General features: G+C 39.0%; 1 pseudogene; it reads right to left on the bottom strand.

The window, feature by feature from the left end:
* Positions 1-2,839: 2,839 nt before the first annotated feature.
* LOC110542471 (acidic leucine-rich nuclear phosphoprotein 32 family member A-like) lies at positions 2,840-3,586 on the bottom strand (annotated as a pseudogene).
* Between the last annotated feature and the right edge of the window lie 2,721 nt (positions 3,587-6,307).

Genomic DNA, 6,307 nt, shown 5'->3' with positions numbered 1-6,307 from the left:
CAATCAAAATTAATCAAAAGAGATGGGCTAGGTCATTTCACACTCATCAAAGAAAAATTTCTCCAAGAAGACATTTGAATTCTGAGCATCTATGCCCCAAATACAAGGGCATACACATTTGCAAAAGAAACATGATAAGAGCTTAATCCACTCTTAGATACCCACACATTAATAATGAGAGACATCTGTTAGGCCACAGAGGAGGACTTTGCAGCCAGTCCTGAAGATACCTGATAAAACAGGATCAGATGAATGGGGAGGAGGTCGCCCCCCATCAGTGGACTTGTAAAGGGGCAGGGTGGAGATGATGGAGGGAGGGAGGGACTGGGAGGGAATAAGGGAGCGGGATACAGCTGGGATACAGAGTTAATAAAGTGTAAGTGATAAGAAAAAATAAAATTAAAATCGATCTGTCCATTAAAAAATAATGAGAGACTTCAACATCCTACTCTCATAAAAGGACAGGTCAATGAAACAGAGACTAAACAAAGAAACAATGACACTAACATATGTCATGAATCAAATAGACCTAACACACATCCACAGAACTTTTCACCCAAACACAAAAGAATTTATCTTCTTCTCAACAACTCACAGAACTGTCTCCAAAATAAATCATTTAGTTGGTCACAAAGCCTCAAAAGATACAAGAATATTGAAATAATCCCTTATATCCTGTCAGACCACCATGGCCTAAAACTAGACCTCAACAACAAAAAGAGCAAAAAACCTATACACACATGGAAAATGAACAACCCTCTATTCAATGACAGCTGGGTCAGGGAAGAAGTAAAGAAAGAAATTAAAGGCTTCCTAGACCAGAGGGAAGAGGAGGAGGACCTCCCTTATCAGTGGACATGGACATGGGGAGGAGATGAGGGAGGGATGGTGGCATTGGGAGGAGACAAAGGAAGGGCTACAGCTGGAATACAAAATGAATAAACTGTAATTAATAAAAAAAATAAATGTTAAAAATAAATAAAAAATAAAGGCTTCCTAGAATTAAACAAAAATGAAGGCACAAAATATTCAAATTTATGGGACACAATGTAAGCAGTGCTAAAGGAAAGTTCATAGCACTAAGTGCCTTCATAAAGAAATTCAATTGTATGATTTTGGCTTTTTTATCAAAAATTCAAGCATCCATAGGTGTGTGGGTTTATTTCTGGGTCTTCTATTCAATTCCATTGTTCAACCATTCTGTTTCTATGCCATTATCATACAGTTTTTATTACTATTGTTCTGTAGTACAGCTTGAGATCAGGGATGGAGACAATCTGTTGCTTCTGATATCTTTTTCAATTTCTTTCTTCAGAGACTCGAAGTTTTTTTCAAACAGGTCTTTCATTAGAGTCACACCAAGGTACTTAATGTTATTAGTGGCTATTGTGAAGGGTGTTGTTTTCCTACCTAATTTCTCTCTAAGCCCGTTTGTCTTAAATATACAAGAGGGCAAACCATACAACGGAAAAAAGACAGCATCCTCAACAAATGATGCTGGTCTAACTGAATATCTACATGTAGAAAAATGCAAATAGATCCACATTTATTACACTGCACAAAACTAAAGTCCAACTGCATCAAAGACCTCAACATAAAACCAGACACACTAAATCGTTTAGAAGAAAAAGTCGGGATGAGCCTAGAAATCATTGGCACAGGAGACAACTTCCTGAACAGAATACCAACAGCACAGGCTCTAAGATCAATAATCAATAAATGGGACCTCATGAAACTGAAAACCTTCTGTAAAGCAAAGGACACTGCCATCAAAACAAAACAACGATCTACAGACTGAGAAAGGATCTTTGCAACCCCATATCTGACAGAGGCCTAATAATCAGACTATATAAAGAACTCAAGAAGTTAAAATGCAACAAATCAAGTAATCCAATTAAAAAATGTGGTACAGAGCTAAACAGAGAATTCTCAGTAGAGTAATATTGAATGGCAGAGAAACACTCAAAGAAATGCTCAACATCCCTAGTCATAAGAGAAATGCAAATCAAAACAACCCTGAGATTTCATCTTACACCCATCAGAATGGCTACTTTCAAAAACTCAAGTGGAACACATGCTGGAGAGGATGTACTCAAGAAGCCATAGGCTAACAGAATTGATGCAAAAACAGGATCCATCATTCTCCTGCATACAAGAAACACACCTCATCAACAAAGATAGACATTACCTCAGAGTAAAAGGCTGAAAAAGGTTTTTCCAAGCAAACAGACACAAAAAGCAAGATGGAGTAGCCATTCCAATATCTAATAAAACAAACTGTAAACCAAAATTAACCAAAGAGATAGAGGACACTTCATACTAATCAAAGGAAAAATACACCAAGGTGATGTCTCAATTCTGAACATATATGCCCCAAATGCAAGGGTACCCACATTCAGAAAAGAAACATTACTAAAGATTAAATCATATATCGAACCCCACACATTAAGAGTGTGAGACACATGATTCAAGCATATTTATCCTTTACCTGATACTGAGGATCTACAGTTCTCTATCTTCAAGCTTTAGACTTTAGACACATGTAGGAGAACATAAGCATAGAAGAACATCCAGTACTGTCACTTTCACACTTTATTTTCTGTGTTTTTTAGAACCTTTCATTCTTTTTTTTTCTTTAAGACTTGCAGTAAAAATAGTATTTTATTCATCTCCCTCCCACCCCTGCCCCAGCAACCCCCAGTACATGTTCCCCTTCTCATTCCCACACCAATGCTACAATCAGAAAAAAAGTAAGTTTTTGGGGGCAGGAATAGGAGGGCGAATATGGGTAAAAACACTCAAATCACAATAGGAATTTCCCCAAACAGGTTAATTCCCCTTAGTCATCCTTTTCAACCTCATCTTTGGGTTCTAGTTTCCACTTCTGACTCCTTTCTTCAACAGCTTCTTCTTTGTCTTCCTGATCTTCCACTTCCCCATCATTGTAACCTTCTTCATCATCCTTCTCCTCTCCACTCACATCTTCTTCCTCCCCTTCTTCCTCTTCATCTTCTTCCTCCTCATCTTCCACTGGCTGAACATATTCATCATACTCCTCCTCATCTTCATCTTCCTCATCATCGTCCTCCATGTAGCCCTTCAACATCAGAGTCAGGGGCCTCCTTGTGCCTGTCACAGCCATTGAGGTACATGACCTGGGGCAAGAGCTTGAACACATTTTCTCCATAGTCATTCAGGTTGGTCACCTCACAGTTAAACAGGTGTAGGCATCTGAGATTCTCTAACTTCTTCAGCAGTTCTATTATGCTGAGGTCTTTTATTTTGTTGCCACTTGAATTTAGATGCTTAAGGTTCCGACATTTTTATGCTAATATGTCCAGGTCCTCTGAGATTCTGTTAACACTCAATTCAAGCTTCTTGAGTATGTTTAATTTTGGTAAGTTCGAAATGGAGGTGAGGCCTCCATTGTACTTAAGAATTCCAGTTCTTCAGTGTCATTTGTGAGGCCTTTGATTTTTGCCTTCAATTGACTAACAAATGTTTCAGGACAAGTTCTTTCACCTGATTGCCATGGAGGCAGGACCTGCAGTTCCTGTGTGGTGAGCCAATTGACAGAACTTTTCATTCTTTGGTCATCATTGCATTCCACCAGAATAATTTTTCTAGAAACCAATATGACTAATACACAAAAAAATGAGAACAGAGTCCTTCAGTTGTATCACTATTTTTCTATTTTTATTATTTACAATTTTTTTCACTTTGTATCTCAGTTGTAGACCACTCCCTCATCTCCTCCCAATCCCAATCCCTCTTCCTTCCTTTCCCTCTCTTCAAGTCCACTGATACAGGAAGTCCTCCTCCCCTACTGACTGACCCTAGCCTATCAGGTCCTATCAGAACTTCCTGGATCCTCTTCCTCTGTGGCCTGGTAAGGCCACATCACCAGGAGCAAGTGATCAAAGAGCAGGCAACTAAGTTCATGACAGAGGGAGCCCCTGCTCCCCTTAGGTATATGGGTTTCTTTTTGGATCTCTGATTCTATTCTATTGATCTACCTATCTTGTTTTTGTGCCAATACTATATGGTTTTTTATTGGTATTGCTCTGTAGGCTTGCTATATATTGTCTTTACTATGTTTATGTATGTGCCTTGTATCTCTGATTACTCCAAAACTTTAAACATGAATGTGTGTTCATGCTTTTTGAGCATCTAAGGAGATAATCATGTGGTTTTGCTCTTCTTTTAGTTTGTTTATATGGTGGGTTACATTGATAGATTTCTTTATATTGATCCATCCTTGCATACCTTGGATGAAGCCTATTTGGTCATAGTGGATAATGTCTTTGAGGTGTTCTTGGATTTGGTTTGCAAGTATTTTATTGAGCATTTTTTTTCATCAATTTTGATAAGGAAAATTTGTCTGAAATTCTCTTTCTTTGTTGGGTCTTTGTGAGGTTTAGGTATCCAGGTGACTATGGCTTCATAGAATTAGTTTGGTAATGTTCCTTCTGTTTCTATTTTGTAGATTATTTTAAAGAATATTGGTATTGGCTCTTCTTTGAATATCTGTTAGAATTCTGCTCTGAAACTTTTTTTTTGGATGAGAGGCTTTTGTTAACTGCTTCTATTTCCCTACAGGATATAGGACTATTTAATTTATTTACCTGATCTTTATTCAGCTTTGGTAATTAGAATCAATCAAGAAAATTGTCAGAGCTTAAAGGGCTCCTAGATAAAGGCAACCTGTACATAGCCTTTCTGAAGGGCAAAAAATCTGAAACTCCAAAACTGGTGAGTAGATGGGCAGCTGAAGCCAGAGCATCACCTTGAGGCTTCCCAGGCTGGAGGGGACAACAGGAGAACTGGGACAGATTGGATCCAGCCCCCCACTCCTGTGGACATCTCCAGCATCTGAGATTGGCAAACTATCAGCTGCACCTTTGGGCTGGGAATGCATAACCCCAGGTATGGGGCCCCTCCTTACTCTAACAGCCAAAAGGGGACCCAAATCTGAGAGTAGGAAACTGCGGCCTGTGAGTAAGTTCACGGGCCCTCTGTGCTTTCCATACAGGAATACTAGTGAGTGCTTCTGTGAGAGAGCTCTTACAGATTCCCAGATCTAGGGTTCCTCTACACTAGCCTCCAGACTGGGTCAGTTGGTCTCAGAAGTCTTTATTCTTCAGGAAGATAAGAGAAGTCCACTGGTTCGAGAGTGGGTTTTGGTATTTCAGATGCAGCTAAGGGAGGAAGTGCACAAGTACAGTCGTGAGCTAAGAGGTGTACCTTCCTGGAAGGTATGAGGAAGAAGCACAAGCAAGTGCAGGTTGTGGTGCAGACATGGGTTGCACAGGTGGGCACAGTGTGCATGTGCACGTGTCCTGAATGGTTCAGTGGCCTACAGGCCTGTCTAGGTATTGTGCTCCAAGTGCTCACTTCTGCCTGACCTGTACCATCTTTGCTCCAAGAATTTTTTGGCTGGACTTCAATGGAAGTCCAGGAGCTTTAAAGTTAAGAATGCTTTCTCAGAGATCCTTATGTTGCCCACAGCAGGGGTGTGGGTGGAAGAGACCAACTGACCCAGTCTGTAGTACAAGATCCAGGAACAGATAACAAAGGCTACTGACCATCAGATAGCTAAAAAAAGACTAACGAACACATCCAACAAAAATCAGGACACCATGGCTTCACCAGCAACCATGAAAAGTAATGGATATTTTAACTCAGCAAAAACACAGAAAAATTATTTTAAAGCCATGCTTATCAAGTTATTAGAGGCATATAAAAAGGAAACAAACAAAACTGTCAAAGAATAGGCCACACAAAGAGAGGCACGGAAAGAGAAAATAAATAAAAAAGTAGATGCCATCATGGAAAGACAGGAATCCACATTCAACAGATAAAAGAAATGGTACAAGACATGGAAACAGAATTCGAATCAATAAATAAAACACAAACAGAGAAAACCCTGGAGCTGGAGAACTTAGAGAAAAGATCAGGAACCACAAACGTAAGCATTACCAACAGAATACAAGAGAGGGAAGAGAGAATCTCAGGTGCAGAAGGTACACTTGCTGAAATTGATATATTTTTTTAAAGAAAAAATAAAATCAGAAAAGTTCTAATATAAAACATCCAAGAAATCAAGGACACCATGAAAAGATGAAATCTAGAAATAAAGAATAAATAGAAAAAAAGAAGATTCCAGGTTCCAAGATGTAGGAAATATTTTCAAGAAAATCATAGAAAAAAATTTTCCCAACTTAAAGAAAGATGTCCATAAACGTACAAGAGACCTACAGAAAACCAAATAGACTAGACCAGAAAAGAAACTCCTCACACCACATAA

Source organism: Meriones unguiculatus, chromosome 3 (genome assembly GCF_030254825.1).
Source record: "Meriones unguiculatus strain TT.TT164.6M chromosome 3, Bangor_MerUng_6.1, whole genome shotgun sequence".
Taxonomy (NCBI): Eukaryota; Metazoa; Chordata; class Mammalia; order Rodentia; family Muridae; genus Meriones; species Meriones unguiculatus.
Note: the sequence above shows the minus strand (reverse complement) of the source record. Positions and strands in the feature narration are given on the sequence as shown.